General features: G+C 37.5%; 1 protein-coding gene across 1 annotated transcript in view; it reads left to right on the top strand.

Annotated features, from left to right (window-relative positions):
- The window catches only part of LOC150106689 (gem-associated protein 5-like), a 560,402-nt gene that overhangs the window by 304,502 nt on the left and 237,988 nt on the right, over nucleotides 1–17,912 (top strand). The window lies entirely within an intron of this gene.

Here is a 17,912-nt window from a genome sequence, read left to right as displayed (position 1 = left end):
AGGCCAGATTTCTCAGATTTTTTATTGGTGACATAAGATGGGTGTTCTTGCTCTCTTTTCTCCACTGAACATAAAATTTGTCCAAGATAAGAAAGGTGACAATCACACAGAGAAATTAATAAATGCCAAGAAGAGTCAGAGAGAATAATTTATCTTTAGAAGATAGGAACTGATGATAGTTTGTTGAAAGGAATTAATGTAGCCATTAGACTATAGATTTTAGAGATTGGTTCCGAGATACCATAAATGTATGGGATAGGAATCAGAAATATGTTCTGTAGTCTATTCTGAGAAGCCATTGAGATGCATATAACATTTGATGTCCAGAATATTAATTATTATTCTTGCTCTAGTCTTAATTATTATTTGCTCTAGCTGTTAAGGTTTAGAGCATATAATATGAGCATGATGTAACAGAGTTTTTATAATTCCAGTCTTTTGATAAGGATGTTGAATATAGCATCTAGTAAAGGTTGGTTTTCATTAAATAGAAGTATTAGTTTACCTGATAAGGAGTGAGAGAGTAAGATGTCTAGGAAAGCTAGTTTGTTTTCTTTTTCTATTTCCATTATTAAATTAATTTATGAACGTAGATTGTTTATTTTTGCTAGAAAGCAGGTAATGTATGTTCATTGAGACCAGATGACAAAGATAAGATGTCATCTGGTCAGTTTTCAAATCTGTGTAATGTTCTCAAAATGAAGGCTGAGGTTTTATAAATGAGAAAGGGATTTCTTCTAGATGTTCTAGATAAAAGTTGGTAAGAGTGTGTGTGTGTGTGTGTGTGTGTGTGTTGGGGGGGGGATTCCCTATAGCAGTTCTTTCAACATGTCTATAAATTCTTTTCTAACAAATAAAATAACCTGAATGGATGACAAATTGAATAATTTGTATTTGTTTTGTCTCGGGTGGAAAGGCTTTGATCACAGATGAAGGGAATCTTTTAGAGGCACATTAGTGAATAGGGATTCAATGTCGAAGGTGACCATTAAGTCATTAAGTTGAAGGGAAGGCTTTATCAAAGAGATCAGAAGGATTTTTTATGAAAGGAGTTGCCAATTTGAAACTTTAATAAATGAGCTAAAAACTTAGCTATGTGATATGTAGGAGAATCTATACAAACCGCAATAGGACAAAGAGCAACAGCTTCCTTGTGGATCTTGGACAAACCATAGAAGTGCAGGGCTCTCGCAAATAAGTTTTAAACTTCATAGTATCTCCATCAAAACTGGTGACTTTGTCAAGTTGTGAGTTTAGTTTTCTGAATTGGCTGTTGATGGGATTGTGGTCAAGTTCCTGGTAAGTGGATCTGGCCCATAGCAAGAGAGATGTTTTCCTTTTGTGTTTTGCGGAGGCTATAACAAGAGTGGCTTTCCCTTTGTCTGCTTTTGTAATATTGAGATGATTGTTGTGGCCTAGCAATTGTAGAGCTTTAATTTCTGATAAAGAAGTATTTGAAGGAGGAAGGTTGACTTTCAATAATATAGAAGAGACTTCCAGATGGAATTTATTGGCATCCTTGCTGGAGAGGGTAGATACATTATATGCAGTGTTATGGAAGAAACCAAATTTTAGTATATTCTTCAGAACTATAGCAAATTCATATCCCTTGAGAGAATAAGAATTTCATTTTCAGTTAAAGAGCATCCATCCTGAGATGTTTACCATCCATTTATCTGGTACAGTTTGAGGATGATTTTGCTTAGCAACAAGAATGTTCAATTTGTCTGGCAATCTTGGTATTTTTAAAGGCTAGGGGGAGATTTAGAAATGTGTGTAGTTAGTATCTGTATAAATAAAAAACAGAATCTTAGCAGAAAAGGGACATAAGGTTTTTTGGAGGCTAAGGAAGAGGTGGATGTCATATTTGTTCCATTGATTTAAAAAAAAAAAAAAAAAAGAAGAAGTAAATGACATTTATTTCTAGCTTTTGGGGGGAGAGGGGGAACTAACAGTCCAAAAAAGAAGTTGCCAGTCTGACAGTCAAATAAGTGAGGAAATGAAGTGAGGTCTTTCTTCCAAGAAATAATACAGATTGTGCTTTGGTAGCATTGATTAATATTGGCAAGGAGTTGATTCTTGAAGCTTGAATTGTTTGAACACTGCAAAGTTTATGAATGTAGAAATGAGACATTTTATCAGCAAAACTAAGGATAGGAAAAAGAGCACGGATAATAAAAGTTAAAAAAGGCAAAAAAATTAAGCCTTGGGATGGTGTATCATTTGTGGAGAAATTCTAACTTTGGAAACCCTTTCACCATCACACACAGCAAGCATTAGGAATCTGCCTATCTAAGTAAAGGGATATATGCCATGAAAAATTTGCAATTTTTTCAAATTTTTCATGGCATATATCCAGAGTCAGAAGATATAATATAATAATATAATATAATTCCTCAACAATATTCACTCCCAACTGTTGAAGAGGATCTGGCCTACTGGGGATACTTTAGTTATTGGCCCCTTCACCTGTTTGGGCTATCAGAAACCCACCCACCCATACACAGAGAGAGAGAGAGAGAGATACATGCCTCTTCACATCACCATCGTCTTCAAAAAATTGGAATATTCGAAAAATTGGAAACTTCTACCCCCCCCCCCCCCCCCCAACAACTTGATTATATATACACCATATCCTTACCTTATATACAAGAGATCAGAATCGCTCCTGAAACAGTATAAAATCAGAACAGTTTTCCAATCTTTGGACAAAGTCTGCAATTTCTTCAGACAAATTAAGGACCACCAGGATCCTCTCTCTCTTCAGGTGTATACAGTCTCCCCTGTCAATATGGGATTGAATATTTTGGACAAACAGGATGAACCACCATTAACAGAAGAAAAATACATACAAAATATATTCAGTATGGACAAAAAAATATTCATTTTCCCCTTTCCATTTATTAATGTTATTGCAATCTGACAGAAAATCAAATGTTTACTTTTTACTTTCATGCTCTAGAACATGAGTGTTGGAGCCCTGAGGAAATGGTGTTTGCTCCATAGTGCTAGAAAGAAAGTTCTAGTCTGCAAAGAAAGATCATAAATTTTATTCTATGGCAGGCCAGAGAACCTTTTTTTTAGGCCTTTTTGAGCCAGTTTCCAGGTTAGTCAATCCTTGGCAAGTAAAAAGTGCACTTTTTTTATCCACCAGAAATTTACGTTCAAAAGTCCACAATTCAAAAATCAACCATACAATTCACACTGTGGCAAACAATATTACTAGTCTTAGAATTTAGGGCTAAGAGAAGGTAGCGGTTGTCTGTCTTACTTTCTTTTCTGAAACCCTTTGTTCATTGACAGCTTGAACTCACTAACAGTGAAGACTGAAGGAGACTGCTACATACCTTCCTTCAAAAAGTTAATATAAAAAGTGTTAGAGGATTTTGTTTTTAGGGGCTCCAGAACATGTAAACCTAGATAAACAGTTAGATCTGATAATTTTTCAAATTTTTGACAATACAGTCAGCAACTCTGTAGCAAATATTGTTATTACAGACCCACTGACTGGCAAGCATTGTAATAGCAAAGATTATTATACCTTACTCATTGGCTATAGCAAACCACATTATAACAGATTCACTCATTTCAATACAACAGACTATCAAAAAGTTATAGTTTATTTCTCTGATTTCTTATTGCATAAACAATAATGGCAAACAATAGCAAATCAAATAAGGAAAGTTCATTTGATGTTTTTGGTATGCACCAAAACATGATTTTTTCCTTTATATATATATATACTCAATGAACAAAACATTAGAGATAAGGGTGATGGGAAGTTGACACTGGCATCCACCTACACAGTGAAATGTACTCAAGCTGAATGCAGATGGTAAATAGGCAGACATCGGAGCTTCCCAAGAGAGTATTGCAATTAACAAATATGGGTAAATGTGGTGATCTTAGTGACTTTGATCATGGATGTATTATTGGTGCAAAACAAATGGCCATTCTATCGCCAAAGTGGTAAGAACTCTAGGGTTCTCGAGGGCAACCAAATCAAGGGGTCTACCACGAGAATACCATCAAAAGATGTAACAGCATTCAGCAAGCAAGTGGTAGCTGACCACATGTCATTGATGACCAGGGTCAACATAGGCCTGTCCAGGCTCTTACAGACCAACCATAGGGCAGCAGTTGCACAAATCACATCCAGTTGCATGTCAATGATTGAAGAGTATGGCATGCCTTAATTGTGTACCACTGTTGACAGCTCCTCATCAGGCATTGCACCTTCCTTGGTGTTGGGACTATCAAAACTGGACCTCTGCAGAGTGGAATAGAGTTGTGCATTCTGATAAATCCTGTTATCAGTTGTACTGAGCTGATGGGAGGGTATGGTTGTGGCATTAACAGCATGAGGCCATAGCCCTGTCGTACCAGGTTGGCTCTGTGATGGTTTGGGAACCCTTCTCATGTGACAAATTAGGTCCCTTAGTGTGTCTGGAGAGGTCCTTAAACTCTGCAAGCTACCAGAATATACTGGCTTATCACCTACATACTTTCATGGCCTTCTTGCAGCCGATGGTCTGTTTCAGCAGGACAGTGTGCTACCCCCCACCAGGTCGCAACCATCCAGGCATGGCCTGAGGAACACTCATCTGAGTTTGGGGCCATCCAGTGGCCCCATGGTCCCCCAGATTTAAATATAATCAAATCAATCCGGAATGCCATAGAGCGAGACATCAGATCCATATATCTGGGACTGATATTTAAGGCACAGTTGTGGACAATGCTGCAACAGGCATCTGGTGGAGTCAGTACCTCGGAGTGTACAGGCTATGGTTCACACTAGAGGAGGATTGACACTATTAGGTAGGTATCTCTAATGCTTTGTCCATTGTGTGTGTGTGTGTGTGTGTGTCTGTCTGTCTGTCTTATTTTTGACAGAAGAAGGATTTAAAATGATGGACATGGAATCATTCCCTTCATACTGGTTGTTAATATTGTTAATGTTAGTGCCACAGTGATAGCACACTAACCTTGCCCCAGCATGGTTTGCTCATGAAGCTGTACTCCCTAAACAATTGCAATGCTCTTTGCTGCACTACTGCATACTTTGTCTCCTGCAAATTGTCAATGAGCTCCATGTACTCTGCAATGAATGATTAGTCATTTTGAAGAAATGGGATTGTTAGGAATCAGACCTGGCAGAGGGAGGTTGCAAACCAATTCACAATAAGCGAAGTTGCTACTGCTGTTGTGGAGTAGGCCATGAATAATAGCATTGGTATGCTTTACCAAGACATATAGATGTATACCTTACACAACTGACTGAAAAATTCTACAATGAATGAATTGTGAATGAAGTTGCTACTGCTGTTGTGGAGCAGGCCCATGAATAATAGCGTTGGTGTGCTGTATCAAGACACATAGATGTGCTTTACACAACTGTCTGAAAAATTCTATGGAAGATTCTGCATTTCTACCCATTCAAGATAACCATAACAGGAGTTGCACCTGCAGGACTTTGAACATCAACTAACATTGCTTTAATATGCCTTGCTCCAGTGGAGTTGGATGCTGCATAGCCATGGATAATTTTGTGGGAGAGGTGAGGCTCACTTTTACTTAAATAGAGTGTGAATACTCACAATTGCCAAGTATTTGCTGATCAAAACCTGCATGCAATCCAACAAATTCCTTTGCATTTAACATTACTTTCTGGAGCAAGTTTACAGCTTGTTTATTATTGGACCATTCTTCTTTGAAGACATTCACCAGTTGGATCCTGTGACCAGCTCGGTTATTGCCGAGAGGTATCGTGATATGATAACAATTTTATTGTGCCAATCTATACAGGAGGTTCTTTGAGAACATTTTTGATTCATGTTTCAATGTAGTTAACAGTCTGTCTCCCTGATGATGTTCATGTAATGTTGGACAAAATATATTGGAATTGTTGAATAAAATTTATATATATTTTGTTACATGTATAAGTGGTGACGTTTTTTAAATATGTCTAGTAAATATGTTTCATTAAAGCTAGTTATTTAGGCATAACTTTTTTATTAATCTGTTCTCCATTCATAACCACCATCTAATTTTTACAAGTATATAAATTTACTGCTTCTATAATCAATTACTTTAAGTTCATTAAAAATGAACATGATGAGAAGGAGGAGAGGACACAAGGGATGAAAGAAATGGAATTTATGCAGTTACTAAGGAATAATTACCTGAGACAGCATATGATGGAATATACTAGGGGTTCAAGAATGCTTGATCTAGTAATTGCATCTAAGAATTTGTTTATAACCAATATGACCATGATGACACCAATTAAAGAGAAACTGGGTAGGTCACAGGATCCAACTCTTGACCAGGTAGGTGGCTAAATGTGTGAAATTTTCAGTTAAGAGGGGTATATGTGGAATTATAGGGCTCGTAAGTGTGACAAGCTTAGGAGATTGCTTGGATCAGTGCCATGGCATGTGAAACTGCAGGGGCTGGATGTTGCTAGTGCATGGGAAGGTAAAGGAGTGTTTGATGGAAGTAATGGCAGATTGCATACCTAGAGTCAAGAGAGTAAATCAAATGGGAGTTAAATGGATGAATATCACCATGAAGCTGGAGCTGCAAAAAAAAAGAAAAAAATTGTGGAGGCAATTCAAGGAGCAAGGTGACCAGCAGGCACATGAGCATTACAAAGAACAGGCTAGAAGGGTAACCAGTGTTGGTAAGAAAAGCAAAAACAGAGTATAATAGGAAATTAGCAGTGCAGGCCAAAGATAATCCCAAACATTTCTTTTGATATGCTGCAAGTAAAAGAAAGAATGTTTATGCTAGAATAATTTTAATAAATGCTGATGGTAGAGAGGTAACTGAATCGTTCAAAATAGTAGAATTACTAAGTGAACACTTTTGCAAGAGTATATCATCCAAATGGAGATATTGCAGTAACGAGAGATGCAAAGGTTTATGTAGGAACCGAGAAGTGCATAGCTTCCTACAGACCTTGATGTGAATACAGCTATGGGATTTGATGATATACCAGCTCAAGTTTTATATGAAGGTACTAGGGAATTGTCGGTGCTCTTGACCACATTGTGTAATCTAAATCTCAGCTCTGGGTTAGTCCCAATGAGGTGGAAGGAGAAGAAAATAGTTCCATTGCATAAAGGGGCCTCCAAGACTAATGTAATAAATTACTGACTGTCTGCTTATCAGGTGTTGTCGTTGGGGGGGAGGGGGTACTGGAGAAGTTGGTCAAGAGCAAAATTCAAGAACAGATAGATGGAAATGGGATACTGTATGGAGGGAAACATGGTTTAGTGGAGTGTAGGTCATGCCTCAATAACTTGTTCACATTTCATAATACAGTGTCAGCTGAGATGGATAAAGGTAATTGATTTAGAGGTGATGCTGCTAGACTTTGCAAAAACCTTTGACAGGATACCACTTGGAATTCTGATCAGTAAACTGCAGCACATGGGGATGGATATAGCAGTGGTGAAGTGGGTTTTTGATTTTTTTTTATGGTGTAAAGATATCAAGGGCCATACTGTGCCAGGACACAGGTCACAGCATTACATATGGTAATTGGTTAGTTGGGCAATTGCAAACATCCATGCCCTTGGTGGAATTTGAACTTTCAGCCTCTTTGCTGGAGAATGGATACACTAACTGCTTAGCCAACCAGGCTGGCAGGTGAAGTGGATAAGAGGGTGGTTGATGGAGAGATATCAGAGAATAATTTATTCAGGAGTAGAATCCAGGAAAAGCCTATAACTAATGGCATGCCACAGGCATCTGTTCTTAGACTGCTACTATTTAATTTGTACATTAATGATATAGGAAAGGATCTGAGAAGGAACTGTTCAGTTGTTTGTCAGTGATGCATAGTTGGGTAGAACAATAGTTAATTATAGACGATGTTAAAATTTTGCAGGATAATTTGGATAGACTGGCAGACTAGACAAAGGAGAATTGATGTCAGTTTAATGTGGCAAAGTGTAAGGTTATGCATTTTGGAGTGAAAAGATTGCCAGCTGTATAAGACATCAGTGGAATTGTACTCCAGAAAATTGATGATGCCAGAGATTTGGGAGTGTTAGTGGATAGGGAGTTAAAGTTTAGAGGGCACATAGCAAAAATAGCTAAAGCACTCATCAGATTATTTGGTTACTAAAGAATACTTTGATGAGAAGAGACAAGCAGGTTATCATATCTCTTTATTGAGCCTTGACGAGGTCCCAATTTGAGTACTGCGCACAGATCTGGTCACCAAGATTTCTCCGTGATGAGGAAGAGGGTGAGAAAATCCAGAGGCAAGTGACAAAGCTTTTAGCTGGCCTATTTATTGAACCTTATGAGAACAGGTTGAAGATTTGTGGGTTACAGAAACTGGTTGACAGGTGGAAATGGAGCGATATGATTGAGACATTCAAATTACTGAAGGGTTTTTACAAAAAAAAAAAAAAAAAAAAGGAAAGAGAATGATGCCATTAAATGAAGTTCTTTTCTCCCTTTCATTTATAGTAATTTAATACCGTTTTTTTTTAACTTCTCTTGTAATATTTAATTTATTATTATGACTAATTCAGATGAAATTTTTCAGAACAGGTGTGGTGGTGGGAGAACTAGCATGATCTTTGGAAACTGAGTAAGAGCATAGTTAGCAAGGGTGTTAGAACTAGGTTTTTTGCTTGGAAAGTGGTGAATGAATGGAATTGGTTACCAGAGTCTGTTGTAGGTGATATGACTATGAATGAGTTCAAAGCAAAGTGTGATAAATTCTATGCAAATGTTGGATAGTGCTTGACATGATGTTTAGGGCCTCTCTCTCGATGAGTCTGAGGACTCCATGGAGTAGACTGTGCTAATAATAATATTTTCAACCAAAACAGTGCAAAGTGCAAACTTTATATATTTTTTGTAATGCTTTTGTGTCTGATGACTTTCATTCAGATACACCACATTTTATGTTTAATAAATTTTGCTGACTTATGTTTCAAGTAATGCTACCTTAAAAAAAAAAAAAAAAAAAAAAAAAAAAAAAAAAAGGGAAAATGATTGAGGCCATTAAATGAAGTTCTTTTCGCCCTTCCATTTATAGTACTGTGATACGTTTGTTTTTTGAATTTTCTCTTGTAATATTTAATTTATTATGATTAAATTCATTTGTCTTCATCTCCACAAAGACAATAAAACATTTGTTAATAAATCATTTTATAAAATTTTGAACAGTTTATAACTTTACATTACAAAATATTACTAAACTTTGGCAATATTTCATAATGGTAATGGAGATAATGCTTGGAAGAGTTGACAGTTTTCAAGTTCAGGAACTGTACTTAATTTCAGCCAACATATATCAAGAAATTATCATTCTAATGCTTAAATAGATTAAAACTGTTTTTCTCACCTCAAAGTTTATTTTACACATTGTTCTGTCCTATCCATACAAGGAGACTGCTATTGAGTTTAACTGGCAGTTTGTGTGAGTGTACATGTGCAGAAATTAAGGAAACAGCACAACTAGTTGGCGATAGCTGTTGGGTTGTTATGGAGATTGTCATGAGAATGTGGTTCTTTTTAAAAAGAGTAAAACATTAAAGAATGGATCAGATACCTATAGATTTATCTGAAAGTGTTTTTCTTTCATATGGTGAACAACCACTAGAAAATAAAAATCTAGAAGAAAGCCTCTAATATTGTGTTCGTCTTTTGTTTTATTGTACCCTGTATTTGTTCCAGTAATTAGAGAAATTTGAAGATACAACATTTATTTGTCAAGACAGAAAGTTGAATTTTCTTCCAATACTGCAAACAAGAATAAAACTATTCAGACAGTAAAAAGAACTGATATGAGTTGAAAGAATTGTTTAGATAACTATCATGGCAGCTGTTTATTCAAAGTGTTTACTCTTTATAGGTAATTTTCTGAAACAGGGTAAATTTTTCTGATAAGATGTTTATGCTGAAGTCTACTGGGCTCAAATAAGAGTGTTTCTTTCTTTCACTTTAAGGAAAGATAATTGTTTGAGAAGAAATTTATTGTTTGTTTTGAGTTCAGAGCAAGACATTTTGGATGTGATGGTATTAAATGTATTAGAAAGCCAAACTTGTTATTTCTTGAAAGAATTAAAAAATGAATTTTTCCTTCTTGTTAGAAAACTTTTTATTTCTGAAATTAAATTTGGATGTGTGTGAGAGAGAAAAAGTGTATTTCTTATGAAATCCTTTTAAATAAATTTTATGTAAATAATTATATTTGTGTATGTTTTACGTTAATTAAACTTATTTTTTTCATTACATTTCTCTGATTGATGAGACTTGACAATTGACAATGTTTGCATCCAAATTATCTTCACAACTAGGCTGCTTGTTGTGACACTTGAATAAAGGATTAACCAAGAATATAATGTCTTGGCAAGTTTAATTTACTTTCTAACCAAGTGAAAAAAAAAAAAAAAAAAAACTTTCCAGAACTTTTTTTAGATATAGAAAAACACATAAGAGCTACTATAGAGCCTAGTTCATCTGGATGGAGCAAACTTCTACTGTCTTATGTATATCCTGAACCACAATTAAATCTTTTCTATATGTTAAATTCATCAGATTACAACTAACCGATTCATATAACTACCATGATAATCCTTTCACACACGTAGTGAATATTTTGTGAATACTTTCTGTTCTATTGACATTCACAGTTTACGTATATACTATTATATACGTAGACTGTTTACATTATTCAAAAATTGATTCTCATTCCTTTCAAGGAATGGAATTCAAGTTACTATCCACTATTTTGTTTGCCTTTTTTAAAAATCAGTAACAGTTGCTTGAATAAAGTTAAATAATCTATGAGAAAATCGATTCTTATGGCAAATGACCAAGTCTCTCTTTAGAAGCATTTTGATGTTGTTGTAACATCAAAAAGCTAGATATACAAAAATGCTTTGGAAAATTTGGAGAAAAGAACAAAGTTAATAATTAATAATGGTAGAGCCCATTGGATATCTCTTCAGTGTGTGAACTTCTCATTATCAGTACCATATTCCCACATAAAGATGCACACAAATCCATATTGAGAGAAGGCACAAGAATAAGAAACTCATTCACTATGTTGATAATGAAATTTTCATGCTGATTCAGGACACAAGTGGATACAGGGGATTTGATATAGGAAGTAATTACCATTTAGTTTTGAGCAGGATAAAAGTGACATCATGTTGGGGGGGGGGGGGGAGTGTTCAAGAAAGTTCTAAAGAGAATTGGAGATGAGCTGCTTTCAAGGTGAACTGTAGACAAGCATACAAATATTATTCAAAAAAAATGAAAGGGTTTGACATCGAGAATCAAACCGTGTAAGCTCATTTTAAAATGCTGAAGAAAACATTAATTCATCCAGAGAAGCATATTGTCAAGTTGTCTGCAAGGATAGAAAAATCAGAACTCCATGGTGGACTCAGGAAGTTTGAAGAAGGCATATCAGAAGTTCCTAGAAAGTAAATCAGCATGGACTCTGAGAGAAGACAGAAAAAGTTTAAGAAATCAAAGCAATGTTTAAAAGCAGCTAAACAAAAGTCACGAAAAGAATTTAATAAGATATAGAAGTATCAGAAAGATAGAATAATGTTTTCAAGGTTATTGAAAAAGCTTAGAAATAGAGGAAAGAATGCTTTACAAGGAGTCAGAGATGGTGAAACTGACATGAAACCAAAGGAAAATGTTTTCATACGGAGGTAGCAGGGTTTTTTTCTCCTGCAAACTCGGGTTTTTCATCCCACATACAGACAAATCAGCCCTTCAGAACACACACAATTTACAGACAAAAAATACTAGCTGTGGTGGTGGTGGTGGCAGTAGGCAGTAGATGGCGTTGATGTAGATGATTGGTAGTAGTGGATCGGTGTAGTGGTGGAGACGGAGAGTTGTACAATAGGTGTCCTCCCGCGATGAGTCTTCGGACTCCTTGGAGGTGTCACGAATAATAATAATAAAAGATATTCTTTCTTTCTTTTTTTTTTTTTTTTTTTTTTTTTTTTTATTAATCACTCCTATGCACCATGGGCTGCAAGGCCTATATCAAATAATTGCTGTCTGGGCTGAGGTCAAGAGCAAAGTGATCTGTTGATATTCTTCTTAAAAAGCTGGAGGTTATAGTTCTTGGAGAAGGCTCTTCCACAGAACTTAGGTAGAAATGCAACTGAGAGTAGCAGGTTTGGTGAATCTGCATTTCAGTTGTAAAACTACTGTTGAAACAGCTGTTTCACACATTCTTCTATTTAGTAGAAATTGGGGAGCATAATGGATGGTAGTTCTACTGAACCATGTCCATGGAAATATCTGTAGAAAAGACACAATGTGGAAACTGACTATATATGAGATAGTGGCTGAATAGAATCTTTGAGAGAGTGGTCCTCAGTCAACCAAACCACTTGCTACAGAATTGTGTCAAGATTTTTAGAGAATCTTACATGTGCTACCCAAAATGTGAGAATCAACTGGTCAGAAGAGAATTAACATTTTGAACAAAAAATGATGTCAAGTATCCTGGAAGCTAAAGATGCCATAAAAGCAATATGATTATGCCAAGCTAGACTAGAGGTAAGAGCCAGTCCATGAAGAGAGATCTGGACTTGACTGTTAAGTTAAGCATTAGCAAAAGTAAGTGGAGAAGAACTAAAATCTGGTTTGTGAGAAAACAGGCAAAACTGTGGTTTGTAAGCACTGATAGTGACAAAGTTGTTGTTCCATTGTAGGATGGCATGGAGTTAGTGTTTATTGAACTTATTGTAGATGATCATGAAGCTTGAGATGTTTGAGCACTTCAAGATTTGTCATATGAGTATGATGAGTAGAGAGTGCTGTCATTAGCAGAACTGTGAATAGCATTTGTGGTCAAGTATATAAGAACAGCATGGGTTTAAATTAAAGAGCGCTGATAAATACTTGCATTACATAGGAAAATCTGAAGTGAAAATTCCACCATTATATGCATCGAATGACCTTAGAGAAAACTGGCAACTTAGTTACAAAGCACAGAAGACAGACAACATGATGACTTGCTGAGAAGCTCTATGCTAGACTCTACAAAATGCCTTAGAAATGTCAAGTATAATAGGCAGGTTTCTTTGAATTTTTCCATGTCATGTCCAGGTGTGAATGATGTATGTCAGAAGATCTGCTGTGGATCTTAATTGGCTAAGGCCATATTGATGGTCATTGTTTAGTTGGCACCTCTCCAGATGTCAAAGAAGTTAACCGTTGATGACCTTCTCCATGATGAAAGAAACCACTCCTCACCCTCTTTCTCACAGTTTTCTTTCGTAACTTCCAGGGATGGTCCCTTGTCATGAGTCCTTCTCGCTGTTCAACCAAGCTAAAGAACTCCCTAGTGTCAACCCTGTAACCACCTCTCAACAGTTTAAAAGTCTCAATCATATCATTTCCTTCTTTTATCCACCAAACTCTGCAGTCCACACTCCCTCAGCCGACCCTCATAACTAACATTGTACAGTTCTGACACCATCTTTGTTATACTAAGTTAATTTATCCCCTTCAAATCCTGGGGACCAGATCTGAGAACAATAGTCTAAGTGTGGTCCGATCAGAGTCTTATACAACGGAATGATAACCATTTTATCTCTGCAGGTCAGTGTCCTTCTCATTAGTGCAGCAATCTGCTGTGTTACCTTCACTACCTTTGCAATATGTCGCCTAAATTTCAGGTTTCTATCAATCATCAATCCCAGATCTCTTGTCTTCCCTACTTCCTCCAGTTTAACTCCTCCCATAGAGTATGCAGCGTCCCAAACCTCAAGACCTTACATTTTGCTGCATTAAACTGACACCCCATTCATTTGCCCATCTATCTAGCTTATTCAAATCCTCTTCACTATTACTAATAACCCTTCCCACCTTCGCATCATCCACAAACAACTGAATATCCCCTTGCAATCCACTGACAATGTCATTGATATAAAGGTTAAACAATGTAGGTCCCAGTACTGAGCCCTGTGGAACCCCACTTGTAACCTTCTGCCTCTTTGATATTGCTCCACCATACACAACTCTCTGATACCTATCGAATAGCCAATCCTGAATCCAGTTGACCAATCTGACATCCAGACCCATGTGCTGCAACTTGAATATCAGCTTATCATGTGGCACCGTGTCAATTGCTTTTGCTAATTATTTTAGTTAAGGGATATTACATCCCATATTGTTTCATAACCGAATATAGAAACTATATAAAGTTTGGCGAGTCCAAGCATAAACAAATACCTGGATAGTGCAACACATAGTCCATCTGGTAGTGCAACACTGAGGTAACTCATAGTAAGGGTGGAGCAAGCTCCAATCACTGTTCTTGGTATTTACCCATAATGTGAAACCGAGCTCCTAGGAGCTGTATTACTGTTCTGCATTATGAGAGAAGGTCACTACCCAGACTGGTTTCAACCTTTATTGAGGTCTCATCAGCGAGTAGGTAGACCTAGATAATACCAAGTCTGTAGCGAACAGAACTTACATACCCTACTATAAGAATTGCCAAGAAGGTGTCCTAATAAATTACTAATTATATGAAGAGCCAAAGGCTTCAATTCGGCAAAGTGAAATTATTTAAGTTAAGGGATATCACATCCCATATTGTTTCATCGCTGAATAAGAAACTCAAAGAGTTTCTTATTCGGTTTCAAACAGTTTCTTATTCCTAAATAATTTCATGTCACTGAATTGAAGCCTTGGGCTCTTCATATAATTAGTGCTTTTGCTAAGTCTAGGAAAATGGCAGTATATGCCTTTCCCTCATCTGATGCTCTTGTAATTGTATCATAAAAGGCTAGCATATTGCTAAAACAAGAGCACCCCTTCACAAATCCATGTTGACTCTCACAGATAACATTACCCTCATCTACCCAATGTTGTATATGATCCACACACTCCAAGATCTTACTAACTACTGATGACATACAAACTGGCCTATAATTAGACTTCCAGTCTGCTACCGCCCTTATGCAATGGCACTGTCGTACCTTCCTTCCATTCCATGGGCACCTATCCCGCAGCTAAACTTTCATTGAAAAGCCGGGTCAAAGGCACTGTCAGTTCCTTAACACATTCTCTCAAAACTCGTGGTGAAATACCGTCCAGTCCCACAGCTTTACTAACATCCAGAGTACTCAGTATGTGGAACACACACTCCTCCTGCACCTCTAAACCTCAAACCTGCCCTATCCCTCTAGTATTCAAATTGACTTCTCCAGGATGAAATATTCCAATAAAGTGTTCATTGAACAATTCCACTATGTCCTCTGCATCAGTCACTGTATTCCCATTTTTATCCCACAATGTAATTCTTCCACAGTCATTTCTCCTCCTATTGGCCACATAGCTAAAAAATTCCCTAGGATTTTCCTTGGATCTAAGGGCCAATCTTTTCTCACATTCCAGTTTTGCCTTCCTTACCATACTAGTCACTCTCTTGGCCTGTGTCTTATATTCTTCATGCATCTTCTCCACTTGTCTCCATAGCCTCTTTTTTGCATGCAGTTCCTGTTTAATATTGTTTGTTTGTCATCCACTTGACTCAAAATTGTGTCCTCTTCTTCACTCATGGAATACAGCTTACCATTGCTGCTAACAACTATTCCTTCACAATTTCCCAAGTACTAATGATATCCAGGCCTTCCAATTCCTCCCTCCACGAAACTTCCCCAAGTTGACGTCTAAGACTACTATAATCACCTGCTTTATAATTCCACATACGTTTCCGTCTCTTTGATACTCCTGCATGTCTATTCATTTTCCAAGTCAAAACCATATGGTCACTCTCTCCAACTGGTGGGAGAGATGTCATCTCAGTTATTATCAACTCTTCTGATGGTATAACCAAATCCAAAACTCTTGAACCTCTTGTTCCCTCTGTTACATGTTACCTAAGACATTTGTTCCTCAAGAATTCTAGAAATTCTGTACCCTTATTGTTACATGCATGTTCCTCTCTCTAATTTATACTGCAGTAGTTAAAATCTCCCATGACAATCATTCTTCTTGCACTTGCCACGCTCAACTGTCTCAACATCTCCTGGTCCCCACCCTCTGTGCTCCTTGGGCTGTAGCAACACCCCACTAAATATCCTGTCTTGCCCACCTCCACCTCACAGCATATGCTTTCAAAATCATTAGTGTCACAGCCTTCCAATGCCTCCACTCTTAGAGGACATAACATAGGTCATCACTTATCATAAGCAGTACTCCACCACCACACTTTCCCTTCCTATCCTGCTGAAAAATGCTGTACCCAGCAACTTCTATTCCTGTTATTATATCCTCTTCTGTCAACCACCTCTCAGTGATCCCAATAATCTTTGGCCAGGCTGATGCTATCAGGGCCACCAATTCCTCTCCCTTATTCCAAATACCTCCTGGCATTAGTATAAAGCATAAAAAATTGTTTCTATACTCAGCATTATCCCTTCTAGACTCCACTAGGCTTAGTGTTACTTGATGTCATCCCCCTTTCTCCCAAGTATCCATTCCCACAAGAGGCTACTTCTGCTACCATCTACACTGGGACACACTGACTCGTTCAGAACAACAATCTCTCCAGATGCCTACGTCCTTCCTCATTCAAATGCAAGCAGTCTCTCGCATACAATTCCTCTCTGCTCTCAAATGCACTCCAAGCATCCACATATTCCAATCCTCTGTTCTGACACATTCTCGCTATTATGTCATTCAATATCAGTAGTGACGAGCTGAGCTTTTCTGCTCGCTCATCACTATCATCCCTAGGCAAAACACACTATCTTTCCTCTATGTGTCTTCTTTTGTACGACCTCAAGCATGAATCTCATATCTCTCGCTGCCTGATTTACACCACCACTCAAGTCATTTGTTCCCACCATCACAATCATCTCATCCACCCTTTCACCTCTCTTAACTGCCATAGCCACACTTTCTATCGTTCCTCTTGGCAAACACTCCTCACGCATCCTGTCTTGAACACCACGGATCATTGAGTCCCCATACATTACACCTCTTACCACCCTATTCCTTGATTGCTCACATGCATCCCTCACTCTCTTTCTCTCTCTCTCCTGTAACAGTTTCTCTCTGTGCTCCCTATTTACCTGCCTTCCTGACATCACTCTATCCCTAGTCCCTGTGCTCCCTTGCATTCCTATCATTCCCTCTCTCTCTCTCTCTTCCACTTATCCTATTCTCACCTCTTTTATCATTTATACAACTCTCTCTCATTCCCCTTTCTTCTACTGTTCCCATTCTCTCCTCTATCACTCCCATGACTTTCTCTCATTCTCTCTCTTATACTGTTCCTATTCTCTCTTTTTCTACCATTCCCATAACTCTCTCATTCCCTCTCCTTCTGCTATTGTTCCTATTCTCTCCTCTTCTCTCATTCCCATAACTCTCTCTCACTCCTCTGATTCACCTTGCATTCGTCTCTTCCATTCTCCTAATCTCATCTTTCACACTTCTCATCTCATTCCCCAGACATTCCACCTGCTCTTTCAGCTCATCTCTCTCTCTCTCTCTCTCTGTAAATCAGCCACTCTTGTTTGCCATTCATCCTCCCAATTGAGACTATCTCCTAAAACTTCAGAATCATTCAACCTTTCCATACTCCCCACTCTTATTATTTTATTCATACTTCTCTCACCCTCTATCATACCAGTCATCTCTCTATGTGGAGAATCTCCCGTCTCTGACTCAACGAGGTCAGTTATGGTCATTTCTAAATCACCAAGTTCCTCCCATTGCCTGCATTTTGCACACATATGTTTTCTCTCCTTCTCTCTCCTACCACATATACAATAGTCAGTACGCATACATTCCGCAAGTCTCGCATGCTACAAAATCCTGTATTATATCGCGCAAAATGGAGTCCTTAAATGGGGGGGACTTGGCGATACGCCATTTGCAATTTTAAC

This window comes from Typopeltis vanoorti, chromosome 5 (genome assembly GCF_054136105.1).
Source record: "Typopeltis vanoorti isolate ZY-2024b chromosome 5, IOZ_Tvanoo_1.0, whole genome shotgun sequence".
In the NCBI taxonomy this organism is placed as follows: Eukaryota; Metazoa; Arthropoda; class Arachnida; order Uropygi; family Thelyphonidae; genus Typopeltis; species Typopeltis vanoorti.
Note: the sequence above shows the minus strand (reverse complement) of the source record. Positions and strands in the feature narration are given on the sequence as shown.